This window comes from Mauremys mutica, chromosome 3 (assembly GCF_020497125.1).
Source record: "Mauremys mutica isolate MM-2020 ecotype Southern chromosome 3, ASM2049712v1, whole genome shotgun sequence".
NCBI lineage: Eukaryota > Metazoa > Chordata > Testudines > Geoemydidae > Mauremys > Mauremys mutica.
Genome location: NC_059074.1, coordinates 164,476,539 through 164,489,840, shown reverse-complemented (window position 1 = coordinate 164,489,840; position 13,302 = coordinate 164,476,539). Strand labels below are relative to the sequence as shown.

General features: G+C 44.0%; 1 protein-coding gene across 2 annotated transcripts in view; it reads right to left on the bottom strand.

The window, feature by feature from the left end:
* RPS6KC1 (ribosomal protein S6 kinase C1) overlaps positions 1-13,302 on the bottom strand; it is a 123,262-nt gene that overhangs the window by 109,247 nt on the left and 713 nt on the right. Inside the window, exon 1 of one of the 2 annotated variants that reach the window (XM_045011343.1) lies at positions 171-230. The exons of the other annotated variant lie outside the window; for it this stretch is intronic. The gene's annotated coding sequence lies outside the window, so the exon portion shown is untranslated. Of the gene's footprint in view, positions 1-170; positions 231-13,302 lie in introns of those variants that run through there. 2 annotated transcript variants of the gene reach the window in all.

Below are 13,302 nucleotides of genomic sequence, written 5' to 3'. Positions count from 1 at the left end.
CAATCCGGAGCCGCACCCGGCGTGCACACAGCCGGGGAGGCTGGGTTGCAAGGCAGGATCTGACAGTAGCGGTGACCTGCGGGGACAGAGCGTTTTGCTCCATTTCAGCGAGCCGCCCGCACCGCCCCTAGCATTGCTGTGAAGTCCCGAGCCAGCGGCCTTGAACCCACCGGCTCGGACAGCGGCAGCAGCCCCGCTCCTCGGACAGCTTTCAAAACCACAAAGGTGGCTTCGCCCTGGGCAGCAGCTGCTGCGGTGCCGAGCCCGCGGCCCAGCCCGGCCCGCTATGAGCGTGAGGCGCGTTCCCAGGGCCCGTGCAACATGGAACAGCTGCGGCGCTGGAGCGTGTAGCTACTTGGTCGGGGAACAGTGGTGTTCGTACTTCGTTTCGTTAGCATCTTGCAGCTAAAGCACGTTACAAGTATCGGCTCGTTAAACGTCCTGGAGGGCGGCTGTGAGATAAGCACTTTAGCGAGACAGTTTTTTCTACCATGGGAAAACCAGTGGCATTTTAGGGTTTGTAGTCATTAGAGTTCTGTTTATCTTTAGTTAATTGGCAGTTAAACCGCGCTTTAAAAACAAATATAGCGCAGGCATGGTGTAAATGTTTACTTACCTTTAATTAGAATGTTTCTAAACACCTTGCAAGTAGATTGTGTCTGGACTTTGTAATGGGGAGGATAGCTCAGTAGTTTGAGCTCGGGCCTGCTTAAACTTAGGGTTGTGAGTTCAATTCTTGAGGGGGCCATTTAGGGAACTGGGGTAAAAATCTGTCTGGCGCTTGGTCCTACTTTGAGCAAGGGCTTAGATTAAATGACTTCCTGAGGCCCCTATTCTATGGGGGAGGGATAGCTCAGTGGTTTGAGCATTGGCCTGCTAAACCAAGGGCTGAGAGCTCAATCCTTGAGGGGGCCATTTAGGGGTCTGGTGATTGGTCCTGCTTCAAGCAAGGGGTTGGACTAGATGACCTTCCAACCCTGATATTCTATGAATGTTGTCATTTTTAAGTGAGTCTTACTACACAAACCCATTTTCCTAACCTGGGTACAATTCTGATATAAACAAAGTCCTGGGGCTTGTTTAGACATGACTGTCTTTGACTATGGTAGGTGTTAAGTGAGGTTTAAAAACATGTTAAAAATACACACACCTACATCCCACGTTACCAGCATTCATGCATTAGCCTCTACAGTGCACCATGTTTTGCTCTTATTGTGGACAAGGTGCGTATCATGTTTAAGAAAATATTAGCTGGCCATAGTTAACTTTGGGGGTTAAACATACATACTTGGAACATTTTGTCCCCACTGGGGACAAAAGGGAGTACAGACAGAAGTAACCTTTGAACTGCAGGCAGAGGCGGGTGACTGGTGTCTTTAGCTTGGAGTATACTACTGGTGCAAATAGTACAAAGGCAAGTGCTACAAATTTGGATGTATTATACAGATTGACTTGGAATATATTATAAAATCTTTTTTCTCTGCAAGGATTTGAGGAATAGATTCCAGATTTAAATGCCTGTTTTCCTTTGCATATAGTAAAAAGTCTTCCCTAGAAGACTGGTCACAGACTTGAAATCCATGTTGCATTAGTTTCTCAGATTTCCATATATTCTTGTAACCTTTTAAAGAAAGCTAGCAAAACAAATACTTTTGCATAGGTTTTTGGAGGGAATACAATTTTGTACTGAGGTAAGCAAGCAAAGGTTAAGTGTTAACTGAAATCTTCAGGATTTGCTGATAGTCATTGGTACTGTACCAATAGGTTGCCTGGTTTTCGTCAGAAACAAAATATGCAGCATGGTGTCCAATATATGCAAGTACCTAGATTTAAAATGTATTAGAAGAGACTATCTTCATATAAGGAAAATCTTCACAAAGCAATCCATACCACTGACATTCTCTTTCACAGAATCATAAAACTGTAGGAAGGGAAGGAACCAAAGAGGTCATCTAGTCTAGCTCCCTACACTAAGCAGGACTAAGCCCTGGTCTACACTACGAGTTTAGGTCGAATTTAGCAGCATTAGATCGATTTAACTCTGCACCCATCCACACAACAGAGCCCTTTTTGTCAACTTAAAGGGACTTTTTTAAAATTGATTTCTGTACTCCTCCCCCACAAGGGGATTAGTGCTGAAATCAACCCTGCTGGGTTGAATTTGGAGTAGCATGGATGTAATCAATGGTATTGGCCTCCAGGAGCTATCCCAGAGTACTCCATTGTGACCACTCTGGACAGTACTCTCAACTCAGATGCACTGGCCAGATAGACAGGAAAAGCCCTGTGAACTTTTGAATTTCATTTCCTGTTTGGCCAGTGTGGCAAGCTGATCAGCACAGGTGACCATAGAGTCCCAGAATTGCAAAAGAACTCCAGCATGGACCGAACAGGAGATACTGCATCTGATCGCTGTATGGGGAGACGAATCCGTGCTATCTGAACTCAGTTCCAAAAGACGAAATGCCGGAATATTTGAAAAAAAAAAATCTCCAAGGGCATGAAGGACAGAGGTTATAACAGGGATCTGCAGCAGTGCCATGTGAAAATTAAGGAGCTTAGGCAAGCCTACCAAAAGAACCAGAGAGGCAAATGGCCACTCCGGGTCAGAGCCCCAGACATGCCACTTTTATGAGGAGCTGCATGCCGTTCTAGGGGGTGCCCCTAGAACAACCCCACCCCTGTGCTTCGCTCCTCCCCCACCCCTCCAAGGCTACCCTGGCAGTTATCCCTCCATTTGTGTGACAAATTAATAAAGAATGCATGAATTTGAAACAATGATTTTATTGGCTCTGCAAGCAGAGATCAAAGGTGGGTGGGAGGGTGGTTGGCTTACAGGGAAGTAGAGTGAACCAAGAGGTCGGGTTTTCATCAAGGAGAAACAAACAGAACTTGCACACCGTAGCCTGGCCAGTCATGAAACTGGTTTTCAAAGCTTCTCTGATGCGCAGTGTGCCCTGCTGTGCTCTTCTAACCACCCCAGTGTCTGGCTGCACGTAATCAGCGGCCTGGCGATTTGCTTCAACCTCCCACCCCGCCATAAACGCCTCCCCCTTACTCTCACACAGCAAGTAGTGAAACCAATATTCCCATAGTTATTACTGAGGTCTAACCGAGTAAGTAAACTGCGCCAGTGAGCTTTTAAACGTCCAAAGGCACATTCTACCACCATTCTGCACTTGCTCAGCCTATAGTTGAACAGCTCCTTACTGCTGTCCAGGCTTCATGAGTCATGGGAGCAAGCGGTAGGCTGGGGTAGGTGTGACCGCACGGTGCTGCCGACTGGGAGAGCAGCCCGAGGCAGAAGCTTCTAGCTGGCATGATATTCCAGGCAGGACTGAGTCTCCATTAGATGAAACTTGAAGAGAATGACCTGGCGTCACTCATTTTTGTCCAGGCTCCCCCGACTGACCTCACCAAGGCTGGCCAGGAGCACCCATGTCTGCCCAGACACTCCCGACCAACCTAACCGAGGTTGGCCAGGAGCACCCACGGGACGACAACAGTTAGCAGTCCTATTGCACCATCGGCAAGGCAAGGGGATGCTGCTGTATTGCGACTAGGGTGACCAGATGAGAGGAAGAAAATATTGGGACAGACTGGGGGGGCCGCCAGTGGAGAAAAAAACGGAGTGCGAAATATCGGCACAAATTGCCGGGACAGTCCTGATTTTATCGGGATGTCTGGTCACCCTAACCGTGTCTGCCAGCAGCACCCAGGAGACATACGGTGACAGTGAGCTGAGCGGGCTCCATGCTTGCCATGGTATGTCATCTGCACGGGTAACCCAGGAAAAAAGATGAGAAACTCTTTTTTGCCATTGCTTTCACAAAGGGAGGGAGGGAAGGAGGAGGGCCTAACAACATGTACCCAGAACCACTGACAACAATGTTTTTGACCCATCAGGCATTGGAAGCTCAACCCAGAATTCCAATGGATAGCGGAGACTGTGGGATAGCTACCACAATGCAACGCTCCAAAAGTCGACACTAGCCTTGGTACTGTGGATGCACACCGCCGACTTAATGCGCTTAGTGGGGACACACGCACACACACACACACTCGACTGTATCAAATAGATTTCTTAAAAAAAGAAATAGACTTCTATTAAATCAACCTAATTTTGTAGTGTAGAAATACCCTGAGTGTACCTCCTACCTAGACTATCCCTGACAGGTGTTTGTCTAAAAATTTGTTCTTAAAAACCCGCATTGATGTGGATTCTACAACCTCCCTTGGAAGGCTATTCTGGTGCTTAACTATCCTTATAGTTAAATATTCAGAAAAAATGTCTAATCTAAAACTCCCTTGTTGCAGATTAAGCCAATTCCTTCTTGTCCTACCATCAGTGGACGTGGTTTACTTTGTTTATTCTATATTACAAAAATACACCACATTTTTTAAGAGTGCAATTAACAAGAGCCTACCTGCTGTTCAATCATGTTGCTTTTATATTGCATCCCTTCTCCTCCTACCATCCTCAGCATGTGCTTTGTTTAGAAATCTCTGAGGCATGTATTCATGCATGTTTGTAAAGCACCAAGCTAACATGTGGCAAGATACAGTACAATTATACAAATGAGGTACACTATTTGAGTCTAAATAAGCTTAGTTCATTTAATACTTTAGATGAACAGTAATAATCTGTTCTTTTTATAATTAAAAGCATGCAGTAGCAGATTGATTCTATTTTTAACCAGTCTCTTATTAGCAGGTTATGCAGAAGATCTATATGAGACCAGAGACTTCCATAAACAAAAAAATACCAAGTGAGGTTCCTTTTTAAAAGAGAAGAGGCTTTCTTCTGAAGCTAACAGGCAAGCCTTTTCTTCAAGGAAAATGGCATGGCATCTTGAATCTTGCAATCTTCTCAATCATCTGACAGTTTAAATATTTAATGAAAGTCTGTACTACAATATTTAAGTTATTTTTCCATGACTATATCAGTCAGATTTGTTTCTGAATTTTTAAGTGTAGTTCTGCTTATTGTCAAATGCTTATCACATTCACATGTGATTTGCTGTTTGAGCATTGGGATAAGACACTATCATAATATCTATTACTTTAGATTTGATCATTTCTTTTCCCTCCTTTCCCATTTCTGATTATTCTTTTTAGATGGCCTTAACATTTTCATCTGTTACACAGCTAGTAATTTACTGCAGAGATTCTTTGTCCTTTTATACTTTATAGTCAAAAAGTCAGAATCGCTCTGCATGTCCAGACTGGCCACATTGGGAACATTTCCTTATGACAAAAGGACAGCTTATAATCAGACTCTGCCACCCTTACACGTGCAGAGTGGTACCTTACTCTATGTATAGTTAATGGGCCTTTAGGGAGTAATGTGCTACTCAATGTGAATGAGGGTGGGAAGGTCTGGTTCTTAAGGAGAGGGAGAGCTTTTCTTCTCACTGCAGTAGGTGGTCATTTTAGCATTTTTTTAATTAGATTTGCTGATCTCTGGAGGATTGCATTTCCATGAGACTTACCTGCTGTACTGAAAAAGTCATTTTTCAGAGAGAGGGAGATCTTGTCCACTATAAATTTTCACAAGGCTGTGATGGCAAATCGTTCACTTCAGGCAAGCAAGCATCAAAGAGAACTCCTCAGAGATCATTTGCTCTTGTTCTGGGGAAGTGATAAACATGCTCCCCAGTCCAAAAGACTAGAGTTCATCCCATGGAGTCTTGGGATAAAGATTACTTTCCTATATAGATTGTGCAGACTCTAGTTGCATCACTAAGGATTCTTTCCCGCAGCAGACCCTCTGTTTGGGGTCCTCTTAATGAAGAAGGTCTAAGGAAAAAAAAAGAAACTAAGCCAGATAGGAATCTCTTACAGGTCTGGATGGAAACAAAAAAAATTGAGCCCAGAAAAATTATCTTCCCTATCTTTCCCCTGTTTTGCCCCCAGGAAGCTAGCCAGATTACATTTGCAGAGACACTCGGAAAGCTAAAAAGTGGTTGCGGATGAAAATAAAGACCTTTTAAACAAAAAAAACCTCCAAACTTTCTAACATGATGGACTATGGTCTGCAAGTGTCCTCCCCAACCAGTAGCTATTCTAATCCATAACCTGAGAGGGCTTTCATATAATAAAAGCAGAGGTCGGCAACCTCTGGCATGCGGCTCGCCAGGGTAAGTACCCTGGTGAGCCAGGCCAGTTTGTTTACCTGCTGCGTTGGCAGGTTTGGCCGATCGTGGCTCCCACTGGCCAGAGTTCGCCATCCCAGACCAATGGGGGTGGGGGAAAGCGGCGTGGGCATGGGATGTGCTGGCTGCGGCTTCCCACCTCCCCCATTGGCCTGGGACGGCGAACTCCGGCCAGTGGGAGCCGTGATCGGCCAAACCTGCCAACGCGGCAGGTAAACAAACTGGCCCAGCTCACCAGGGTACTTACCCTGGCGAGCCGTGTGCCGGAGGTTGCTGACCCCTGTAATAAAGTGAGTAGACAAACATTTACGGCATAAGTCCATCAAGATGTAGTAGTTTTTAACCTTGGAAAAACACCTTGGGAAGGGCATGTACACAAGCCATTGGAACTACAGCCCGCAGGGATTAATCCATGGTGAATACCGAAGTGGAGCTTATTTAAATCCAAATAGTCAGCCCAGCTATAGACCAAGAGTGCCTCTCCTTTTTAAAATGTGAGTACACTGCAACAGATGTTTTGTCCCTTCAGTTATTAAAAACAGAACACTGTACATAATAGAGCTCTCTTGTAATCCTCTGGAAATGTACCAGCATTTCCAGTTCCTCCATTACTAAGGCATGGGAAAGTCTCAGTCCGAAAGGGACACTCTTTGACAGCTACTTTTTGAAGAGACTTCTTGAAAAGGAAAAGCTGGTAGACTGTATTTGAACTTTTACAGACACCATTCTCTCATTCTAATTGGTCAGTATTCCGGTTCAAAAGAAATTAAGCCCATCTATAAAAAGGAAGAGGAACTGGTGTGATGCTCCCCAGGGGTACTGAGGGTTGTGAGGCACCTCACCACCAGCCCTTAGCATAAAGGAGCCTTGGCTGTGCCTGCTGTAGATCAGCTCCTTGAAACCACTAGCCTCTGGCAATACAAACATTGACTCCTGCGAAGTCCTGGAAGGTATTCTGGTTAACTTGTACAGACAAAGACATACACCAACCCCAAAGTCCTCTGACCATTCCCGGACAGCTCCTTGTCCACTGGACACTCACACCATTACCAGGCCTGCTGTGCCTGAAGGAATGGTACACACCAGCTGGTCAGATTCAACTCAAGACCATCTCTTTATATAACCCCACAGCACTTAAATATATTTATAGTGAAAACAAGCATAAGTTTATTACTCAAAGAACAAAGATTCAAAGGATAGTGAGCAAGAATAATGGAAACAAAGTCTCACCCAAAATTCCCTCCAGTGTTTTCAACCAAGCCTGGTTGAAATCCCTTTTCATGAAGCAAATTCACTGTCCAGTTACTTAGGTGAAGGATGACAGGGTGTCCTCTCTGTCTCCAAATGTACTAGAGCAAACCTTTGATGTGCATCTCAAGATAGGGTTCTTCCTCCAAACCCAGTTTACTTCTTCCTGTTACTTTTCTCGCTTTGAAGTTTTTACAACCCTTCATTAGCATTTGATTTGGACTGGTGAGAGAAGACCCATTGTGAACCATACAGTACTTACTCCTGGGGGAATTCTGTGCCACTGTGCACACACAGAATTCATGTTTCCCCTGCAGATTTTTTTTCTCCACAGAAAATGCATTCTGCTGGAGAGGTGCTGCAGTTTCACCTTTCACCCTCCAAGGGCTGCTGTGGAACCAGAATAGAGAGCAGACAGCTAGGAGGAACGGCTGCATTCCTCTGAGCACCCTGCCCGTGGGGCCAGGTGAGGAGATATGGGTGGGGGAAGACAGACAGAGCAGGGCACACAGGACTGCTGTGGGGGGGTGTCACAGACTGAGGTTCAGAAGTGCTAGTGAGGGAGACAGACTAAGGCAGGAGCCAAATGGGAGTGGGGATGCAGAGAGACATGGGGACTGAGGGTGGATGAGTGGGGGGCGGGGCAGGGTCACATGGGGATGGGGAAATGAGGAGTGCAGGGACACATGGGGACAGGAGCAGATGTGCCTGACTGAATGGGAGAGGCTATGGGTCAGCCAGGGTCTGCATAGGGGAGGCTCCCCAACTCCCTACAATTCCCCTTCCCCCCCCAAAAAAAATCCAGCCTGTTCCATACTTCTCCCACCCACACCCAATAACACACCAGGTTCACTCCCAGGCTCCTTCCCAGCAATTACTTCGCTCTCCCTCAGCTACCTCTGACTCCCCTAAGCCTTTGCCCTGCTTCGGAAGGGAGCGGGAAATAAGTTTCTATATTGTAGTTTAAATGAATTATTACTCAAAGTTCTGTATTAATAAGCCTAGTAAGGAATCTATTTGTGTAAAAAAAAAAATTTCCTGAATCTTTGTGGTCTGTATTGTTACAGACATACTTGCTAACAGGTATTTTGAAATAAATTACCAAACTAATTGAAAATTGTGTGATTATATTGTGTTATTTTGACAAATAAAATATGCAGAATTTTGAAATATTGTGCACTGAATTTTTAATTTTTTGACAGAATTCCCCCAGGAGCAAATACTAAATTTACATGTCAACAGCCAGATAGGTTTTTTTTGTCAGACAACAAATGTTCATGTTTTTTATTTTGTTGGTGACCTGACCCTAGACAGACATTAAGAATATATATATATATATATATATATATATATATATACACACATATATACACACACACACACACACACACCCACACCCCCTAGGGCCCTACCAAATTCACAGCCATGAAAAACACATCACGGAATGTGAAATCCAGTCTCCCCTTGTGAAATCTGGTCTTTTGTGTGTGCTTTTATCCTATACTACACAAATGGGTGAGCCCAGCATTTCTAAAATTGAGGGTCCTGACCCAAAAGGGAGTGTTGTGACTCACTCACACACACAGGGTTATTTTGGGGGGGGGGGGTCATGGTATTGCCACCTGTACTGCCTTCAGAACTGGGTGGCCGGAGAGCGGCAGCTGTTGGCCAAGTGCCCAGCTCTGAAGGCAGCGCCCTGCCAGAAGCAGTAAAGTAGTAAGGATGGCAATACCATACCATGCCACCCTTACTTCTGCACTGCCACTGTTCTCCAGCTGCCCAACTCTGAAGGCAGCACTGCCACTCGCAACAGTGCAGAAGTAGAGGTAGCAGTACCACCCCCTTCGTTCCCCCCCCCCCAAATAACCTTGTGACCACCCCACAACTCCTTTTTAGGTCAGGATCCCTACAACTACAACACCGTGGAATTTCAGATTTAAATAGCTGAAATTTACTATTTTTAAAATCCTGAGACTAAAATTGACCAAAATGGACCATGAATTTGGTAGGGCCCTACATATTACTCTTTAAACAACATCTATACATGCATTTTACAGTGATATTGATGACCACTGTGACACCAGCTTTTATTTGAGACTTTACACAACACCGTTTGGTGAATTAGAATGTACCAGACCCAGAAGATCCCCTGCACTTGGTAGTTGGCACTAAGAGGTCCCTGGGTCACAGCTCGTCCTTTGGAAACTTATAACTACAGGACAGCAGCAGGCCCATAGTTCCAGGAATAGCATCTAACACTGCCTTAGTAACCCCAATGAAACTTTCTATTGGGAGTTTTATATGGTCTCAAAAAGAATCTGCATGTGGCAAGAGGGAATTTGAAAGTTCAGTTACTGTAAGAAGCAGATTTGAGCGATATCATGGCTGCAAGGTACAATACCCAAGTGTTCTGTTGGTGTATGTTAGTTATATTTTCTCTTTGCTATCTTAGAGATGTTTCCTCTGTGTGATCCTAGTAGAGATATGTAGATATTTGTTTTTCCTTTTGCAGTAACTACTTGGGTTCTTACCTAGATATTATTAAATCTGGCAATTTACTGCTAGCAAAAAGGTGAAATATTGCAAACTGTTAGTCATAGAAGTTCTCTCTCACAGCTCCGCCAATTGGTCTAAACCCACCTGTGAAGCGGTGAGGGATATTAATTCAGCCTCCATGCGCATTCAATCCTTGGCCTTTCCCAGATTGTCAAAAAGGTGCCAGTTGCCAAAAAAGAGGGATAACCTTTTTGTTAAAGCACAAAACTGTGAACCTCTCAACCAGTCTCAACTATATAAAAAAAACTGTAGTGGGTAAATTAGATATGGAGCATTGTATTGGTGACAAATATTCCCCAATAGACATCCCTCTATTTTGTATTATGAAAATTTTTTCTGGTTTTCAGCTTCATCATGTAATTTATCCTTTATCACGTGTATTTGCTGGGAATTTAAGAAAACGATCCAGAGATCTTGAGTTGACTTTTATAAAGGGTTACATTGGATGAGTGGGATACATGTTTACATATTTGAAAGTGGCAGTTTGACAAAATTTGAGATCTTGTTTTCTCAAGTGATGTTCTCTGTTCAGTTTGCTGGTCTCAGCTCATGTTGTTGTATAAATAAGTAAGAAAAATGACAATGCAACATTATGGTTGAGACAGTAAATGAACACAAATGCAGAAGTTTAAAGGTATTAACATCACAGCAGCCACAACTCTTGCATACTTGCACGAGTAACATTTGATCTTACAGTCTGTATCATGGTCTAATTATTTATTACTATATATGCCCAGTGTAGCTAGATTAAAGTCACTGTGGGAACCAGAACTTTGAGTTTCATCAAGTTTCCACAACTTTCAAACCTAAAAGTTAAATTAACAGTTTGTTTGCATGAATTTCATTGTTCTATGCAAGAAATTAACAAGGGACAGCACAGGGGAAAGAGAAAAAAGAAAAGTGTTAATGCATTTACTTGCCTCCACATAATCAAGCCATTTCAACTCTTGTGGGATTTTGGTCAACATCACATGATGTATTTATACACTAATATGTACAAACTTTGAAACTGCACATGCCAATGTGATTCAAGGGAAGCCATCAGATTTGCTATGACTTTAAGACAGAGGGGAACCCAGAAACCAGTGATGGAAGGAGCCTGAGGAGATTGTGTATTTCCAGACATCCAGATATAAAAAGCCAATAATGAAGTAACTTGTTAAGGCAAATACATAGTTTGAGTTTACTACACAGTTTAACTTGTTCATTATTGTTTTTCAGTTATTCCCTAAAACATAGCAACATGCATAGTTCTCATTCACCAAAGACTGTCACATGCTAGGTCTAAAGTTATGAAACCAAAGTGTTTAGATGTCCTCTTGCAATGCAATAATCTAAACCCCACATTTTCTGCCATACAAACAGGAACAAGTAGGTGATTAGTCATACCAACACTAGCCTTCCAATCCCACCACAAATAATAGTGTCAGAGCTAGGTGGAGACAAAGCATGACACAGCTTGCCCACAAGATCTTTTTGGAGGAAATATAAGCCACTGAAATCAGAGGTTTAAAATTAAAGTGCCTTTTGAGCTATAAATTTAGCCTCATTAGTGTGATGCTATAATGGAGTGTATATTGGGAAATTGAAGGAATATTCCAGTTTTCCATTTTTTCCACCCCTCTTGTTTTTAGCTCTTATAAACATAAGACTAAATCACTCTTACCAGTGGAGCTGCAGGTGCTGTTATCCTAATAAACCAAACAATGAGGATTCTTTGTGGCACCTTAGAGACTAACAAATTTATTTGGGCATAAGCTTTCGTGGGCTATAACCCACTTCATCAGATGCATGGAGTGGAAAATACAGTAGGCAGGTATAAATACACAGCCCACAAAAAGATAGGAGTTGCCTTACTGAGTTTGTGGGGGGGGGAAGGTCAGTGCTAATGAGGCCAGTTCAATCAGGGTGGATATGGCCCATTCTCAAAAGTTGACAAGAAGGTGTGAATATCGGAGGGAAAATTATTTTTTGTAGTAACCCAGCCACTCCCAGTCTTTATTCAGGCCTAATTTGAATAAAGACTGGGAGTGGCTGGGTCACTACAAAACAAATAGTTTTCCCTGTTGTGGCAGAGCTCTGACCTTGCCCCCGTGGGTCCTGCGCGTCTAGGCAGTTTATGCTAATCTCAGTGGCTCACTGTGACCCTCCACGTAGCCCTTCTCTCTCTAGGGCCAGGGTTACAGTCTACTGAGCCCTTTTCATCATAGGCCAGCAAAGAGATTGGTGAGAGAACTCCCACAGTCTCTGTTGTCCCTGGAGACTTATTTCAGAACAGTTTAGCCTCCTGTCCTGACAGGGGCCTGACTTCCCCTCCCAGAAGATGTTCCTATAGTGGTGGGTTGGGGGGAACCCAGGCCCGCCCTCTACTCCAGGTTCTGGCCCAGGGACCCTAATGGGAGCAGCTGTTGGCAGCCAACCTTTCACAGCCAGAGTTACTACATTTCCCTGGGCCACTTCCCCACAGCTCTCCTGCTTCTCCCTTACCTTAGGGCTCCCTTAATGATGGTTTGAGGCTGTTTTCATTAACCAGCCCTTCAGCCATACTTCCTCTCCTCTGGCTCCCTGGCTCTCTTCTGCCTGACTGGAGTGAGCCCTTTTTATAGTATCAGCAGGGCCTTAGAGTCAGGTGGTCACATTAGCTTAATGGCCTCACCTGACTCTTTGCAGGTTAAGTAGAGTCCGGTGTTCTCATTAGCCTGGAGCAGCCCCTGCTCTGGTCAGTCAGGGAACAGAAAACTGTTAATCCAGTGGCCAGTATATCTGCCTTCTGCTATACCCAACTGGCCTGGGTCTATCACACTCTGTTGATACTCACAACTTGTCAACTGTTGGAATGAACCACATCTACCCTGATTGAATTGGCCTGGTTATCACTACAAAAAGTAATTTCCAACAGTTGATAAGAAGGGGTGAATATCAACAGACAGAAAATGGGCCACATCCATCCTAATTGAATTGGCCTTGTTAGCTCTGACCACCTCTCTCCTCCCCAACCCTCAGTAAAGCAACTCCCATCTTTTCATAGGCTGTGTATTTATACCTGCCTACTGTATTTTCCACTCCATGCATCTGACGAAGTGGGTTATAGCCCACAAAAGCTTATGCCCAAATAAATTTGTTAACCTCTAAGGTGCTACAAGGACTCAAAGTTTTTTGCTGCTACAAACTAACACGGCTACCCCGCTGAAACCTGTTATCCTAATGTTGTTTCCATGACCTGACGAAGTATGCTGTTTTCAAATGCTTGTCCATTTTGTTTTTGTGGGTTAGTTCACCAGAGTACTTACACTAATAAGAGCAGAGGTTGTTTAGTTATTTTATAATCTACTGGAGACAGTTA